The 18,946-nt window shown below is 44.0% G+C and overlaps 1 long non-coding RNA gene across 1 annotated transcript; it reads right to left on the bottom strand.

Moving 5' to 3' along the window:
- Positions 1-1,705: 1,705 nt before the first annotated feature.
- LOC146403684 (uncharacterized) lies at positions 1,706-9,492 on the bottom strand. The gene is made up of 3 exons (XR_014843380.1): positions 9,415-9,492; positions 9,180-9,288; positions 1,706-1,790 (listed from the first exon to the last, which is right to left on the bottom strand). It is a non-coding gene; the product is annotated as an uncharacterized LOC146403684 (long non-coding RNA).
- Positions 9,493-18,946: the final 9,454 nt, after the last annotated feature.

The raw sequence follows: 18,946 nt of genomic DNA, 5'->3' as shown, positions 1-18,946 counted from the left end.
GAAATAAGATGCACTGCACAGGGTTACTGTGTTAAATGAGTCAATAAATGTGAGATTCTAAGAATTAGAATGATTAATATTATCAGTGTTATTCTACTTGCCCAAGTGAGGGTCCTGGTGGTCCTGCTGGCTGGGTAGCCAGTGAGAGGGCTGTGGACCCACTCTGGGTGTCTGCTCAGCCCACCCTCTCCTAACACTGCTTCCCTTGCCCGTGGGGGAGGGATGCATGCCCAGCAGCAGCCCAGCAGGACTCATGAACTAAACCAGGGGCAGCTGCATAACCCAGGCTGGGCCAATAAGACTATCTTGGGAACTTGGTATTTTCTGGAATGGTCATTCTTGTCAGGTTCTTGAATCAAGGACTTGGGAACTGCAAGGCGGAAACGGATGCACAAAGCAGAGAGGAAAATAAAGCAAGTGCCCCGAGGAACATAAGGAGGGTCTACGAGTGGCAAGAGTCAGGGAGGGAGGTGCAGAGACAGAGAGATGGTGGCTTGGCCCCGCCCTTCATGGGGCCCAAGAGGACCTGAGTGTCGCGTCGTTTTAAGGGGGTGCCTCCAGGGTCAGGAATCTTTGGCTTGAACCTGCTCTCTTTCTCTTTGTTAAGGTGATAATCTTGGACAGTAACGTGACCCCTCTGTGCCCAGCTTCCTTGTCTGCCTGCAGGTGCTAAACAACAAAACCCTCCCTTCCAGTCACCCTGTGTGCCCCTCTGTTCTATGATACCCTTGGGTGGGTGTGGCCTGGAGATACCTGCGTTCTCACCAATTCTACCTTTCAGGTGCTTTAGCGTTCCGGATAGTTCTTTAACTCCTTTAAACCTCACCTTAACATCTGTGAAATGAAAATGTACCATCTCATAGGGCTGTGTGTTGCTGATAAACACTTCACCAGCTGTGGACATGGGGGAAACACCTGATTTATAGCATTTGCTAATTGCTGTGGTACAAATACTCCCACCACAGCTGATTTTAAGTTATCAATGTAACATCTTCGAATGTGGGACTGGAAAGAGATGTGCGCCATCAAATATTTCCACTCTACAGATACAAGAGACATAATTTGAGCCTGGAGAACAGTTAAGGGTAAAATAAGTAGGAACTGATGAGTCTTTGGTTTTTAGCACATTCGTTGTTAATGTAAATTTGTGTAATTGTGAGTTAACACAATTTTGGGGGGCTGTGCCTGTGGCATGTGGAAGTTCCTGGGCCAGGGATTGAAGCTATGGCACAGCAGTGACCCAAGCTGCTGTATCAACAGTGCCAATCCTTAACCCACTGTGCCACAAGGGAACTCCATCAGTTAACATAACTTACCATTTAATAATTGTTGTGTTTAGTAATTGGATTGCAAAATTCTTGAAAATTTAACACTCAGCCCTCAAGAGCCAGCCTGAGCTGCCTTCTCATCCTTTTGATGAGCACCATTCAGCCCAGGCTTATGAGGGAACTTAGCACAATAAATGCTCAGTAAGTGCTCAATAAATGGTAGCTTTTGTGATTCTTGCCATTTCCTTTATTACACAATTTAACACTGTGGTGGAAAAATCAGGAAAAAACACATTCCAAAAGCACCTTTTGTGAATTAGGGGTCCCTTTGTTTAACGGAGCAACATAGACTTGAGCTTCAGGCAATGTAATTTACTCATAAAATCACTGTGTTTGGTATAAATACAGAACCGAGACCAAGAAAAGAACTGAAAAGTGTTGGGTTCAAAAGCTGATGAAAATTCAGATTTCCTGTGCGTTGCCTGTGACAGCTGGAAGTTGGAGACGGCTCCTCATGAGGGGCTGGAGAAGTAAGAGGAGAGATGCAGTTGGAAGCAGCGACCTGGAGCATTTATAGGAATGTAGGCTGTACAAACACAGTTGTGTGAAAGGAGTAAGAAACAGGGTGAGATCTGAAGATGGTAATGGTCCACGCATTAAACACCCAGGTACACACACACGTGCACACGAAGGAACATTCCAAGCAGGGAAGAGATTGGCACACACATATTGCATAACTGGAGGGTTGATACAAGGACTGTCGACAAAGGCGGGGGCAGTCTTAGGAAAAGTAATCCTCCACGGTGAAGTGCCCCGGAGCTAGGAACAGCCCTGTGCCTCACCATGCCCTTGACCTGAGGGGCCGAAAGAGCTGAGAGAGCTTCCTGGAGAAGACACCCCCTCAGGAGCCACGGGGTGTAGCCAACACCTGCTCGCGCCTGAAGCCCTTACTCCCCGGAGGAAAAGGGAACAAGTGCCCTGGCCTCTCCTCCCTGCCACCTTCCAGCTCCCCTGATGGGGCTTTTCATTGGCCAAACCCACTGAGAAGCCAGAGGGCAAGCAAGCTGCTGATGCTCACCCTATGGACGAGTTGCCAGGGGCCGGGAGCTGGACCAAGAGAAATGGGGAGTGGATCTGGAGGTGCAAATGGAAGTCACCCAGTTCGACCTTCTAGGACTTGAATCAAACACATTAGGACGGATGTGAAAGGGGAGAGGGGAGAGGGAGTGAGGACTTGGCGTGTAAAGGAACATACGGAAACAGGAGCTTTTGGTCCTGATGTTGAGGATAACCGTGTCTTGAACGGAGGAATGTAATTAAATCAACTCTCGAGAGTTCCCACTGTGGCTCAGAAGTAACAAACCTGACTAGTATTCATGAGGATGTGGGTTCGACCCCTGGCCTTGCTCAGTGGGTTAAGGATCTGGCATTGCCACGAGCTGTGGTGGAGGTCGCAGAAGATGTGGCGTGGATTCTGCGTGGCTGTGGCTGTGGCTGACAGCTGCAGGTCTGATTCACCCCTAGCCTGGGAACTTCCACATGCCCCGGGTGTGGCCCTAAAAAGCAGAGAAAAAAATCAACTCTCAGCATGTGAAGTCTAAAAGAAAAAGTAAAAAAAAAAAAAAAAAAATACAATAAAAAAAGAAAAGAAAAAGCAAACCCGACATTTGGGGAAAGGTAGCAACCATACTACAGAAGCCTTTTCCCCTGGCGCTGTTTGTGTTGTACTCAGGGCCTCTCCCCGTGAACTCAGGGCTGGAGGGAGAACTGACTTCTTGTGTGAAAGAGTGGGTTGGTCACAGGAAGGGGCCCAGGGCGAGGACTCTATGATGGGAAACAAAAGCAGAAATGCGTGTGGGCAGGAGAATGGGTCTCGGGAGTATTTTTAAAATCTGTTTATCGAGAAAAAGGAAGAGAAGACATGGAGGCAATTAGGAAGGGATAGTATTTCTCTCGTAAAAAAGAAAATAAAAATACGTCCCAAGGAAAATGTCTGGCAGACAATACACCCAAATGCGAATAGTGGATGTTTCGGGGTGTGAATTATGAGTAGCTTTTTATTTGATTTGCTTTCCAGTATTTCCTGATTTTTTGTGAAGTAAACCTGAATTATTATATAATGAGAAAAGAGTTGAGTAACAAAGGTAATAATATCTTTGCATAACCTTCGTAGCTGAGAATTGGGATTGATGACATTTGAAAAGTGTCTCTGCTCACTTTCTCCTCCTTCCTGTTCTCCAGGTTCTGCCCCCGACTCACCTGCTCAGGGGAACAGAGTGATTCAGCCACCTGCAGTGCAAGGTCAGGGAGATGACCTGGGCTTGGTCAACAAGACGGTTCTCAATATGATTAAATTATAGCCACCTCTTGAGAACATTCTTTGCCTTCTAGCAAGAGGCTGAGCAGGGATCACAAAGTAATCCTGCTTAGGATTTGGTACTTGTATTAGTTTCCTAGGGCTGCCCTAACACGTTTCCACAAGCTGAGAGACTTACAACAAAAATGTGTTGCGAGTTCCCATCGTGGCTCAGTGGTTAAAGAATCCGACTAGGAACCATGAGGTTTCAGGTTCGATTCCTGGCCTCGCTCGGTGGGTTAAAGATCCGGGGTTGCCGTGAGCTGTGGTGTAGGTGGCTCGGATCCCGCTCAGACGTGGCTCGGATCCCGCGTTGCTGTGGCTCTGGCATAGGCCGGTGGCTACAGCTCTGATTAGACCCCTAGCCTGGGAACCTCCATATGCCGTGGGAGTGGCCCTAGAAAAGGCAAAAAGACAAAAAAAAAAAAAAAAAAAAATGCATTGGCTCCTAGTTCAGGAGGCAAGAAGTCAGAGATCAAGGCAGAGTAGGTTCCTTGTGGGAGCTTTGAAGGAGAATCTGTTCCATGCTTTTCTCGCGACTTCTGGCAGCTGCTGGCGATCCTTGGCCTTCCTTGTTTGTAGCTGCACCAATCTCATCTCTCTGCCTCCATGTCACATGGCTTCTTCCCTGCGTGTCTATGTATTTCCAAGCTCTCCCTCTTCTTGTAGGGACACTGGTCGTTGGATTTAGGGCCCATCTTTATCCAATATGACCTAATTTAACTTGGTTATGCCTGTAAAGACCATATTTCCAAAGAAAGACCACAGTACAGAGAGCCGAGATTAGAGACATCAACGTATCTTTGGGGGGAACACAATTCAACCCAACACACAATGTTGCAATTTGCAAAAAACTGACAAATTGCTTTAAAAGAGAAAGTTCATACTTGGGAATTTTCCTAGTGAAATAATCAAGAATATTTTAAACCTTCTTATTGAAGTCTAATATAATACAGGGAAGTGCAGAAATCATGTGTTCAGCTCCATGAATTGTCACAAAACGACACACCCATCTAATCAGCACCTAGACCAGGAAGCAGAACGTGACCCACTGCAGAAGTCTCTCTCTTGTTCCCTCCCTGGATCCTCACCTCCAGCGCCTGCAACTGCATAGACGCAGTTGGCCTATTTTGGAACCTCACATCTGTGACATGATGCAGTCTCCTTTTTTGCATCTGCTTTCTTTCACTCACTGTTAATGTTTGTGAGACTCACTCATGGTATGGGCAGCATCCGTTTGTTGGAGGCTAATTGCTCTCAAGATTCCATTCTGTGACTGTTCCATAGTTTACTCTTGGTGGATGTGGGGGTTGCTGCTGTTTTGTTTTCTGCTCCCGTGAACAGCGCTGCTGTTAACATTCTTGCGTCTTTTGGTAGCTTTGTGTACATACCGTGGCCGACTCTCCCCCCAGGAATGGGGCTACTGAGAAGTGTGTGCTCAGCTGCGGTAGGTACTGCCGAGGCCTTTCAAAGTAGTTGTATCAGTTCCTACTTTCACCCGCTGAGCATGTGTTCAGGTTTCTCTCCATGATCACCAGCCTGTGGTGTTCTCTCTTGAATTTTAACCATTCTAGTGGATGTGGGTATGTTTTGAAGTAAAATGTTTAGGAGTTCCCGCTGTGGCTCAGGGGAAATGAATCCGACTAGGAACCATAAGGTTGTGGGTTCGACCCCTGGCCAATGCAGCATTGTTCATAAGAGCAAACAAAACAAACAAGCAAAAACTGAAAATGGTTGACACGAAAAGATGCTCTTAATATATTAAGTTAAAATGAAGTTACAAAATTCTAGAACCAATTTTGTATTTTTTTTTTTTTTTTTGTCTTTTCTAGGGCCGCACCTGCGGCATCTGGAGGTTCCCAGACTAGGGAGTCTAACTGTAGCTGCCAGCCTACACCACAGCCACAGCAATGCCAGATCCTTAACCCACTGAGCGAGGCCAGGGATTGAACTCACAACTTCATGGTTCCTAGTCGGATTCGTTAACCATTGAGCCACAATGGGAACTCCCATTTTGTATTTTTTTAAAGAGAGATGGAAAGAAATGTGTGCATCTCTGTCTCTTGCTCACCTTCTTTCTCTATGTCCCCTTAGTGTGTTCTGATCCTTCTGCCCCAAATGCTTCTCCCCTAACTCTCTTCATAGATGCTCATTTTAATCTCCCCTCCTCACATGACCCTCCCCAATGACCCATTATAAAATAAGTGCCCTCTGATTTTCTCTTTTTAGAACCCAGTTGTTTTCTCCCTTCACAATAATCAACAAGTTTCTAAATATATGTAATGCTGTGTTGTTTGTCTTCCCTATAGATGAGGGGATCACAGGCGCCAGACCCTGGATGTGGGGCTCTCCTTACAGCCTGTATTCTGTCTAGGCATACACAGGGCTCACATTCTACTGGGGATGAGAGAGACAAACAGTGTGATTGTGGGTGGTAATAAATCCTTCAAAAGAAATAAAATAACTGGCAACTGGGGGGAGGCCATGCTGAGAGGAAGGGGAGTTGAGACTCCAAAGAATGATAAGAATTCTCTCCTGAAAAGGTATGGGAGAAATTATTTCAAGCAGAGGGAGGAGCAAGAGCAAAGGCCCTGCGGCAGCTTGGCTGGAGGGTAGAGAGGGCGTCAGGGCGAGGACTGTAGATGATGAGGTCAGAGAGGAAGGGGTGAGATCGTGAAAAGCCTGGTAGGCTACGCTAAGGAGTCTGGATTTCGTTGTAAAGCAGTGGTAAGCCAGCGGAGAATTTTAAGCAGAAAATGACATGATTTAATTCACATCTTTTAAAAGATCCATCTGGCTGCTCCATGAGTTATCAGGGGGATAATAGAGGCATGAGCTAGGAGACTATTTCATTGGTCTCAGAGAGGTACTGATGGCTGGGATGAAGGTGGTGGCAGTGGTGATGGAGAAGGGTATTTGGATCAGAACTCGTTGATAGATTGGGTATGGTTTATGAGGAAACAGGAATCGAGTGTGATTATTATCTGAGTTACTGCTGCCACTAACTCATGGGTAAGAATGGAAGAATGGGTTTAGGGGAGTAAAAATCAAGAGTTTTATTTTAAAGCCTGCTAACTTTATGATGAACTTCAAGACGACTATTCCACATCCAAGTGGGGATATCAACAAGCTGAATGGATACATGACTCTGAACTTGGGGAGAGGGATTGGGGCTGGAGATAAGCAGCTGGAAGTTATCCACATATGGGTAATATTTGTAGCTGTGGGACCAGAAGAGAACCAATGGAGAGAGCGTGGATGGACAGGAGAGGGGAGCCCCAGACTAAGCCTAGTGCTCTTCAACATTTACAGACTAATGGAAGGAAAAGCAAAGTCTTGGCAAAAGAGACAGAAGGAGCTTGGGTTTTGGTAAAGGAAAAATTCAGTCTGGTTCTATGAGAGCAATGTTAGGGGAAGAGAGAACAACCAACTGTGTCAACTGTTTTTGAGAATTTGAGTTCAATGAGAATAAAAATTGACCTTTGAATTTGGCAACCTGAGGTTGATAAGAGTAGCTTTACCTTGATAAGAGTAGTTTTTCTTTTGCATACAAGCAGCTCATACAACTCAACAACAAAACAAACCACTCAATCAAAAATGGGCAGAAGACTTAAACAGACATTTTTCTCCAAAGAAGACATAGAGATGATCAATAGGCACATGGAAAAAAGCTCAACATTGCTAATTATTAGAGAAATGCAAATCAAAACTACAATGAAGTATCACCTTCACACAAGTTAGAATGGCCAGCATCACAAAGTCTATAGATAATAAATACTGGAAAGGATGTGGAGAAAAGGGAACCTTCCTATACTTTGGTAGGAATGTAAACTGGTGCAGCCACTGTGGAAAATAGTGTGGAGGTTTCTTAAAAAAACTGAAAATAGAGTTGCCATAGGATCCAGCAATCCCACTTCTGGGCATATATCTAGAGAAAACTAATACAAAAAGGTATAGGCACCCCAGGAAAAAGATAGTCTCTTCAGCAAGTGGTGTTGGGAACACTGGACAGCTGCATATACATCAATGAAATCAGAACACACTCTCCCACCATGCACAAAAATAAACTCAAAATGGCTTAAAAACTTCAACATAAGACATGATACCAAAGAACTCCTAGAAGAGAACATAGAACATTCTCTGACATAAATTGCACAAATGTTTCATAGGTCAGTTTCCCAAGGCAACAGAGATAAAAACAAATATAAACAAATGGGACCTAATCAAACTTACAAGCTATATTGCACAGCAAAGGAAACCATAAAAAAAAAAGTGATAAGACAACATATGGAATGGGAGAAAACAGTTGCAAATGATGCAACTGAAAAGGGGTGAATCAACTCATGTAACTCAACAGCAAAAAAAACAAACAACCCAATTGAAAAATGGGCAGAAGACCTAAATGGACATTTTTCCAAAGAAGACATGCAAATGGCCAGGAGACACATGAAAAAAGGTTCAACATCACTAATTATTAGAGAAATGCAAATCAAAACTACAATGAGGTACCACCTCACACTGGTCAGATGGCCATCATTAATAGGTTTACAAATAACAAATGCTGGAGAGGGTGTGGAGAAAGGAGATCCATCCTTCACTGTTGGTGGGAATTTAAGTTGGTGCAACCACTATGGAAAACGGTATGGAGGTTCCTCAGAAAACTAAAAATAGAATTACATATGATGCAGCAATCCCAGGATAATGCCTGGGAATGTATCCGTATAAAACTGTAATTCAAAAAGATACATGCCTCCTATGTTCACAGCAACACTATTCACAATAGCCAAGACATGGAAACAACCTAAATGTCCACTGACATATGAATGGATTAAGAAAATGTGGTACATATATACAATGAAATACTACTCAGTCATAAGAAAGAACGAAATAATGCCATTCCCAACAACATGGATGCAGCTAGAGATTCTCATACTAAGTGAACTAAATCAGACAAAAAAAGACATATACCATATATAACCTACATGTGGAATCTAAAGTATGATCAGACTCACAGACATAGGAAACAAACTTACAGTTATCAAAGGGGAAAGGGTATGGGGGAAAGATAAATTAGTTTAGGAGTGGCAGATACAAACTCCTATATATAAAATGGATAAATAGCAAAGTCCTACTGTATAGCACAGGGAACTATGTTCAATATCCTATAATACACCATAATGGAAAAGAGCTATATATAATATATATATATATATTATAATATACACACAGACAGACACACATATAATTACTTTTCTGCACACCAGAAACTAACACGACTTTGTAAATCAACTATACTTTCAAAAATAAGAGTAGGGTCTTGGAGTGTCTTTTTTTCCCCAGTTGGGGTTGGGGTTGGAGCCTGTTGAGAGCATGTTGAAGAGAGACTCGGAGTATGAAGCCGTGACTAATCTCTTACATGTGTGTATATTATAATGTAAATCACACTGTGGTGGCCATGCCTGTCTCCCCTCCTACCCAGGCAGCTCACCATGCCCCAGTCACCTCTGTGTTTCCAGGGCTTAGTACAATACACCTGACACATAGTAGATACTCACTAAATTGTTGAAATAGTACTTTTAAATAAAGTCCTGGGCCAGCTCCCAGACCAGCCAGGTGCTCCATATACGGTCTGGGCACGTCACACTTGAGCTCTTAATGTTTCATCTGTTAAATGAGAAAATTGCAACATGGAAAGAATAATATTAGTCCCACGGGGTTATTGTGAAGATGGAGTAAAAACACCAAATGTGAGATTTTTAGTGTTTGGGAATCGTGGCTCACCATACAGACCTGAGTTCTGGACATTGTGAGCAGATGACAGAGAATCCAGACTCCAGCTCCCTGAGGCACCTGGCACACTGTCCCCTGAAATTTTACTTGCAAAATCAATTCAAATTGGCTTCAACACAGACACTTTCTCATGAACTGAAAGTCAGCCAAAAGACACAGAACAAAGAGCTGCAGTAATTGCTAGCATCTCACACAACAGGGCTGTGTTTACCAGAGATGCTGGTTTTAGGACCAACCTTCTCGAAGGAGGTCTTTCATGTATCAACTGGGGCATTCGACCAGACAGAATTTTAACAGCATTTCCCAGGGAAACAAAATTGAAGGTATTTGCCAACATCCATTAGAACTAGGAATTTACAAATGGACTTGAACGGCTGAAGTCTGTTCATCTGATTTCCTCTCCCAGGCTTACCTATGAGGAGGCTGCCCAGGCATCAGTGGTTATGTCGGAGGCAGCTGTTTCCCCATTTACCCTGTGAGAGGGCTTCACCCTCCTGTTCACCACTGTGTCATCAAAGCGGCATCAATTTATTGAATCCAGGTGTTTCCTCTGGGCTTGATGCTTGGCAGATATGACCTTGATTGCTCTTCACCACTACCCCATGGCAGAGGGTCATTTTCAAAAAAAGCAAAGAGAGGCTCAGAAATGTTTTGCTAATGCAAGTGGCAGAGTAGGAATTTAAATTCAAGCTTTGGAAGTGGCAGAGTAAGGATTTAAACTCGAGTTTTTGTCACACATTCAATTTCACTACTAGTGATCAATTTTGTTCAAATTGCCTATTTCTTATTGATTCACTCTTGTATGTTTCTAGAAATTTGTTCATTTCTTCTAGGTTGTCAAATCTGTTGGCATATAGTATTCGTAGTATTCTCTTAGGATTTTTTTTGTATCCCTGTGGTATCAGTTGTTACTGCTCCTCTTCATTTCTTATTTTGCTTATCTGTGTCCTCTCTCTTCTCTTTTTGGTGAACCTGGCTAAAGGCTTATCAATTTGGTTTATCTTTCCAAAGAAACAGCTCTTGGTTTCTTTGATCTTTTCTATTTTTTTAAATCTCTATTTTATTTATTTCCTCTTTGATCTTTATTATTTCCTTCCTTCTGCTGCCTTGGGGCTTTGTTTGTTCTTTTTAAAATTCCATTCAGTTGTAGGTTAGGTTGTTTATTTGAGATTTTTCTTGTTTCTTGAGGAAGGCCTGCATCAATATAAACTTCCCTCTTAGAACTGCTTTTGCTGCATCCCACGATTTTCGGAGCATTGTGCTTCCATTTTCACTTGTCTTGAGGTATTTTCTGATTTCCTCTTTGATTTTTGTATTAACCCATTTGTTTTTCAGTAACATGTTGTTTAGTCTCCACATATTTGTTCTTTCCCCATTTTTCTTTCTGTAATTGATTTCTAATTTCATACTGCTGACTGGAAAAAAAAATACTTGATATAATTTCTATCCTCTTAAATTTGTTCAGACTTGTTTTGTGGCCTAACATGTGATCTATGCTGGAGAATATTCCATGGGCACTTGAAAAGAATGTATTCTGCCTTTTTTGGATGGAATGTCCTGGAGATAGCTATCAAGTCCAGCTGGTCTACTACATCATTTAAGACCACCTCTGCCTTATGATTTACGTCTGGATGATATGTCCATTGATGTAAGTGGGGTATTAAAGTCTCCTATTATTATTGTATTATTGTCACTTTCTCCCTTTACATCATCTGTTAATATTAAATAGTATAATATTCTTATTTGTCAATCCTTTTATCATTTCATAATGCCTTTGCTTTTTGTTATAGACTTTGTTTTAAAGTCTATTTTGTCTGATATGTGTATTGCTACCCACCTTGCTTTCTTGTTTCCATATGCATGAAATATCTTCTTCTATACCCTCACTTTCAGTCTGTGTGTTTTCACCTCTGAAGTGAATCTCTTATAAGCAGCATATAGATGAGTCTTGTTTTTTGTTGTGTTTTTGTGGGGGTTTTTTGGTGTGTGGGGGGGTGGCCACGCCCACAGCATGTGAAAGTTCCCAGACCAGGGATCAAATGCATGACCCAGCAGTGGCCTGAGCCACTGTAGTGATAACACCATATCCTTAATCCACTGTGGCACAAGGGAATTCCTTGTTTGTTTTATCCAGTCAGCCACTTTATGTCTTTTGACTGAAGCATATAGTCCACTGACATTGAAAGTAATTATTGATAGGTGTGTGCTTATTGCCATTTTATTACTAAATATTTTTCCTGGTTGTTTTCGTAGCTCCTTTCTGTTCATGCCTTCTTTCGTTTATTCTCTTGTGGTTTCAGAATTTTCTTTAGTGGTAAACATGTGTTCCTTTCTTTCCAGTTTTTGTGTATCTATTTGTAAGTTTTTGATTGTGGTTACCATGGGGTTTATATATGTTGACCTATAACTACTTGTATTATTTATTTATTATTTATTTGCCACACCCATGGCATGTGGAAGTTCCCAGACCAGGGATCAAATCTGTCATGGCAGTGACAATACTGGATCCTTAACCAGCTAGGCCACCAGGGAACTCTAAGCTACTTGTTTTAAACTGGAACTTATTTAAGTTCAAACACTCTTTTTTTTTTTTTTTATTGTCTTTTTAGGGCCATACCCGTGGCATATGGAGATTCCCAGGCTAGGGGTCTAATTGGAGCTTTAGCTGCCAGCCTACGCCACAGCCACAGCAAAACAGGATCCAAGCCGCGTCTGCAACCTATACCACAGCTCACAGCAATGCCAGATCCTTAACCCACTGAGCAGGCCGGGGACCAAACCCAAAATCTCATGGTTCCTAGTAGTATTCATTAACCACTGAGCCATGACAGAAACTCCCATGAACACATTCTAAAAGATTGACATTTTTTACTCCCCTCCCCCACATTTTGTGTTTTTGATGATTTTACATCTTCATGTTTATCTCTTCACTGTTTATTATAGTTGCTTTTATAATTCTTTGATCTTTTAATCTTTGCACTAGCTTATTTAAGTGGTTAATCCTCAATCCTTACTATGTATCTGCCTTTTTTTAGTGGCATTTTTTCCTTTCCTATAGATTCTTACTTCTTGTTATAGCCTTTTCTTTTTCACGTAGAGAAGACCCTTTAACACTTATTTTAGAGTAGGTTTGGTATTCATTAGCTTTTTCAGCTTTTGTCTGAAAAAAAAATTTTTTTTGTCTTTTTGTCTTTTGAGGGCCACACCCATGGCATATGGAGGTTCCCAGGCTAGGAGTCTAATCAGAGCTGTTGCCGCCGGCCTACGCCACAGCTCACAGCAACGCCAGATCCTTTACCCACGGAGCAAGGCCAGGGATCGAACCCGCAACCTCATGGTTCCTAGTCGTATTTGTTTCTGCTGTGCCACAACAGGAACTCCCTGTCTGAGAAATTCTTTGTCTCTCCAATTCTAAATGATAATCTTGTTGGGTAGAGTATCCTAGGTAGCAGGTTTTCCCATTCCAGCACTTTGAATATATCATGCCACTCCCTTCTGGCCTGCAAAGTTTCTTCAAAAAATCAGCTGATAGCCTTATGGGGGTTTCCTTGTCTATAACTCTGTTTTTCTCTTGCTGCCTTTAGAATTCCATCTTTTTATTCATAAGATGACAGGGTTGATATTTAAGGCCACATCCACCTCTAATATCTCTCATTTCCTAGGGGAGAAAGCAAACAGGGTTGGGGGCCAGGAAGGGCCATGGTTATCTGGAAGAAAATATACCAAGAAAATCCTGTAATGACAGGTCTCCCATTCTAGATGAGTCTGCAATCAACAAACAGCTCCTCCAATACCATGCCAGTACTTTCAGTGGCTGCGTCTGATGGGCAATAGTGGGACCTGTCGTTCTTCGTCCAGGTGAGACCACAGCTGATAACCTCCCAGGAGGAACCAGGAAAATTTTCAAAAGGAATAGTTAGAATCACAAAGAGATTGAGAGTTGGCCTGAGGTGAAAGGGTAAGAATGAGCAGCACAAATGATCCTGGTAAGGAAGGACTGTGGGTACATCTGGGAGATTCCAAATAGATTAAATGCTGGAAGCCCAACAAGAGGCTTTAGATGTGCACTATGATAGGCTGACATTAAAAGGTGGGCTTGCCTAGAAAGTGGTAGGCATTGTACTAGGTCCTTATATTATCTCATTTAATCTTCAAAACAAGTAACTACAAGGAGAGTCTTATTCTTCGTATGTACATACTGAACACGAATTCTGTGAGGGTCAAACAAAACATTCTGAGGGATTTCATGTTCATGATTTCCAACATTCATACCTATCTGTATGAGTGCAGAAAAGACTGGAAAGAAATATCAAAATTATACAATTATTAGCATATATTTAACCATTTACGATTATACTTTTTTATTTCTAAATTCTCTTCATGTATTTCTTTTATGATCAGAAAATTACAACTTCCTTGTATATGATTTTTGTCTACCTGGTCAACCATTTATCTCCCCATTTAGAAGCTGTGAAAACTGAGGTTCAGAGAATGACTTGCTGAGGGGTGTACTCTTAGTAAATAGCAGAGCCAGGAATTCAAACTTGGGTCGGGCTGATTCCGAGCCCTGGGCAGAGTCAGGGCCAGGTGTGAAGGTTTGGTTGGGCCTCGGGGCTTTGTTTTGGGCACCAGGCTCCCTCCTTCCTGCCCCCAGTGCAGGCGTGTGTCTTTGGGCCTCCCACCTCTGGTCTTGGGCAGCAGGGGTGTCTCATTTTCCTTCTCTCCTCTGTGAGGACAGTCAGCTATCTGTCCTGGAGCCAAGGACAAGCTACCAAAGGATCACACTCATTTTATTTCCTGAGCAGGGAAGCAGCCTAGCTCTGTGGAAGCCATCAATTTGAGGGGGGTGAATTTAGCTGCCCTCCCTAGTTGGCAGTGGGGAGGCCAGCAGGGTCCTGTCAGCCAGAGGATGCAGGCTCAGCTCCAAAAGGGCTTTTGTCTGAGGCTGGGCCCCAGTCCAGAGTGACATTCTTCGGTGGAGGCTGCCAGGCCACTGATGAGAGGGGCACCTGCGGGCCAGGGAGGGAAAGAGTGTGAAGCCCGTCTTTCTTCCAGAGAGGAGAGAGTCTGAGGGCAGAATCTGCCGTTTGGGGGCCCTGGGGTGCTGGGACCATGCCAGCAGGTGCTTCAGGCTTGAGAAGAGAAGCCAAGACCAGACTCCTACTGTCCTGAGACATGGACTACACGCCTTGCAGTTTTTTGTTAAAATCCCAACAAGAGGAAAGAAATCCGTTCCCTCTTTAACAGGTTTCTTATAAAAAACCTGAGTTCGCAGACCTCTGAGTGGGAAGAGGTCCTCTTTTAGAAGTCTCCTGTAATAACTCCCCACTCAGCACACACTCACCGTTTGTAGGGGATGCCCTGCTCTGATCCCCTTCGTGGGGTGGGGATGCCCATCTCCCCGCTGCTCTGAGCCCTGGCTGCTAATGCTCACAGCTGCCCCTTCTCTGGAGAACTGCCCTCAGCCATTAGGAGCCGTCGTTTCCTGGAGTTTACCCTCTCCCACCCCTCCCAGCCACTTGTAGCCAATGACTGACGCAGAGTCTCCAGGGGACACCAAGTCTGCGCAGCAGGTCGTGCTCCAGAGCCCCCTCTGGGGTCAGGCTGAGGCTAGGCTGATGGAGACCACATTCTTCCTTAGCTCTTTCTCTGGCCTCTCTTGCTTCTCTTGCTTCCATTCTTCCCAAAGTCCTTCCTTTACAAACCTCAAGCACGAGAATCCCCATATTAGGTTCTACTTCTGGAAAACCTGAGCTCAGACACCCTTCTTTCATTATTTTATTTTGGTAAACAATGTATTAAGCATCTGCCATGTTACAGATATGTTTGTATATGCAAGGAATACAGCTGTGAATCAAGTAAACTTGGTTTTGCCCCCAGTGCACTTGTAGTCTAGTGGTAGGAGACTAAACACATGAAATGATCACATACAAAAATACAATTAAAATTGTAATTAGCATTATGTATCAAAAGTATGGAGTTACTCATTGCAGCACTATCTACAATAGCGAAGACATGGAAGCAACCTAAATGTCCATCCATGGAGGAATGGACAAAGAAGATGTGGCACATATATACAGTGGAATATTACTCAGCCATAAAAAGGAATGAAATAGGAGTTCCCACCGTGGCTCAGTGGTTAACGAATCCAACTAGGAACCATGAGGTTGCGGGTTCGATCCCTGGCCTTGCTCAGTGGGTTAAGGATCCAGCGTTGCCATGAGCCATGGTGTAGGTTGCAGATGTGGCTCGGATCCCGAGTTGCTGTGTCTCTGTTGTAGGCCAACAGCTGTAGCTCTGATTAGACCCCTAGCCTGGGAACCTCCATATGCCCCAGGGGCGGCCCTAGAAAAGGCAAAAAGACAAAAACAAAAACAAACAAACAAACAAAAGAATGAAATAAAGCCACCTGCAGCAACATGATGGACCTAGAGATTATCATACTAAGTGAAGTAAGTCAGATAGAGAAAGACAAATATCATATGGCAACATTCACATGTGGAATCTAACTAAAAACTGATACAAAAGAACTTATTTATAAAACAGAAACAGGCTCACAGATTTCAAAATCAAACTTATGGTTACCAAAGGTGAAACGTTGGGGAGAAGGATAAATTAGGAGTTTGGGATTAACATCTACACACTACTAAATATAAACTAGATAACAAGGACCTACTGTATAGCACAGGGAAATCTACTCAATATTCTATAACGACCTATATGGGGAAAGAATCTGAAAAAGAATGGATATAACATATATGATTGCTATACACTTGAAACTAACACAACACTGTAAGTCAACTATACTCCAATAAAATTAAAAACAAAATAGGAAACATCCCTCCCCTCAAAAAAACTATGGAGTTATGAGCAACTATGACTGGAAAGTTCTAGTAATTTACCTATTGTGTCTCAGCTCCATATCCGTCCCTTTATGCTTTGCTCTATGATGCTGGGGCTGAGACTGAAAACTATCTTTCCCAGCTGCCCTTGGCCGCTGCCTTTTCCCTAGGTTCTGCTAGTAAGAGGCACTCAAAGGACACTGGAGGGCAGAAGAAATGCAGAAGGAACTCGCTTCCCAGGTTCTTCTATTCTTGCCAATTTCTCTGCACCTGGGGAGTGCCGCCCACTCCTGAGGATTAAACCCCAGCTCTGCAGAACCCCCCCCCCCCTTCCACAGCAGCAGCAGGTGGCTCCCATCCCTAGGACCAGCCTGGAGTGCCTCTTCAGAGGCACCTAGGTTCCAGAAACTCACCTCTTCCCTTTTAGTAATTACTCCCTGCCATTTTTATTTTTATTTTGCTTTTTAGGCCTGTACCTGCCGCAGATGGAGGTTCTCAGGCTAGGGGTCGAATTGGAGCTACAGCTGCTGGCCTACACCACAGCCACAGCAATGCGGGATCCGAGCTGCATCTGCGACCTACACCACAGCTCAGGGCAACACCAGATCCTTAACCCACCGAGCGAGGCCAGGGATTGAACCTGCAACCTCGTGGTTCCTAGCCGGATTTGTTTCCTCTAGTTCCACGACAGGAACTCCAACATCCTGCCGTTTTTATCCCTGGGTTGCCTCAGCATCCCTTTCGCTCTTTCAGTTCTGCAACACGTGTACAGCCACCTCCCCCTTTATTAAATTCCCTCTGATGGAAATACCTGGTTTGGCTTCTATACTCCTACCCAGAGCCTGGGCCATATATGGGGTACTTAATCTGACAGCACTTCAGAAAAGGCAGCTCTGAGGAGGTGCATTTAGAGCTCAGATGTGAGCAGTGGGTAAGGGTTAATCAGGGGAAGGGTGTTTGGAAGAAACAGAAATTGGAGGAAACAGTACAACAAAATCTCTGAAGCAGAAATAGACAGAGAAGGCTTGTATGGCCAACACAAATGCTCTGAAAGAACAGAGGGGGTTGGCTAGGGTCGCATCGTGCAGGATGCTCAGGAAAAAAGATGAGAAGCCATTAAAGAATGTTAAGCTGGAGAATGACACAAATAACCGTATTACAATAAGGATCAGAGGTGACTGTCTTCCCATTTGTACTAAATCCTTGCGTGTTGAACAGCTCTCGCCTTAGGGGAGAGTCTGCTTCATTGCTGGAATCCTTTTTTTCAGAAACCATGTAGCCAGGGCCATAGTTAGTTTTTATAAGGAGTTTTGTGTAAATCAGGAAAAGGTACCCCCTCAGTAGGCATCCTCCCATGGTCTGGCTAAAGGAAAGTAGCTTTGCGTGTAGAATAAAGCATGCTCTCTCCTGGAAAAAACAGCCTGGGCATCTTTGTGCAATGTCCGAAGTGCACAGGCATGGCAGCAGCCTTACATGTAGCCGGTCACCAAGCGCACAGCCTTTGAGATCGGCCAGCTCTGAATTCTAATGCCATCTCTGAGTCCCAGCTGGAGCGTGTGGTCTAACATCATGTCCCTACTGCCTCATCTGGAAATTGGGCGTAAAAATATGTGTCTTATGAGGCTCGCATGGAGTTCCCATCGTGGCTCAGTGGTTAACGAATCTGACTAGGAACCACGGGGTTGCGGGTTCAATCCCTGGCCTTGCTCAGTGGGTTAAGGATCCAGCGTTGCCATGAGCTGTGGTGTAGGCTGGCAGCTATAGCTCCGATTAGACCCCTAGCCTGGGAACCTCCATATGCTGTGGGAGCAGCTCTAGAAAAGGCAAAAAAAAAATCTGACGTGAGGGTTAAATTAGATCATCCTTGCAAAGCACACAGCTCAGGGGCCCAACAGACCTTCTAAAAATGACCATTATTTAAACTGTTAGCCAGTCTTGTTATTTGTGTTCAAATTAACCTCCATGTACCTTCTACTCCAGAAAAGCCACTCAAAAGTTAGTCGAATCCCCCTTCCACACAAGAATGTCTCTGCCAGCTGAAGTTAGCTCTCCGCCTTTTCTTGGGACAGTTTTATCCCAGGTGCCCTTGGTAGCTGCCAGGGTCACTTCCTGAGTTATTCCTGCCATCCTGGCCCCCATGGCACAAGCTTCAGCTTTGCTCCTGTTGGATCCACCAACAATCAAACCAACTGGCTCTCTGGGCTGGTCTTTTGACACCGCTGGCTTCAAAACCTGACACTTATTTATGATGCTGCTGCTGCCCTGATGGTTTCCTAACGTGGTAACTGCCTCAGGTGGAAGCTCAAGCCTGTGCTTCCAAGAGCTGGCTCGAACAGAGACACAGGAAGCACAGTCCCATACTGTGTTATGATCTGTCATCCTGTGCCAGAGGGCCTCTTCCCTTCTCCACCTCCTCTGGACCCACACAACACAAGAGGAGAAAAATGGATGGTGGCTTGGACAGTAAACCACACTCACTAGTCCCCAGCTGGCCTGGGGAAGGGGACTTAGCTGTCCACCGTCTTTGAACCTGGATATTCCACGACATACAGCCAAATACTCACTGGCCATTTGCTTGTTCATATATGTATTCATTCGACACTCACTCGTTTGGGGCCAATCCAGTGCTAAGCACAATACATGTGTGACCTCAGGCTCTCCCAGCAACAAGAGGTAGGTGCTATGACTAC

Source organism: Sus scrofa, chromosome 4, assembly GCF_054392235.1.
Source record: "Sus scrofa isolate SSC_HxYL_T2T_F1_AM1 chromosome 4, Sscrofa_HxYL_maternal_Yorkshire_Landrace_v2.0, whole genome shotgun sequence".
Lineage (NCBI taxonomy): Eukaryota > Metazoa > Chordata > Mammalia > Artiodactyla > Suidae > Sus > Sus scrofa.
The sequence above is the reverse complement of the archived record's forward strand: the minus strand, read 5'-3'. Positions and strand labels throughout refer to the sequence as shown.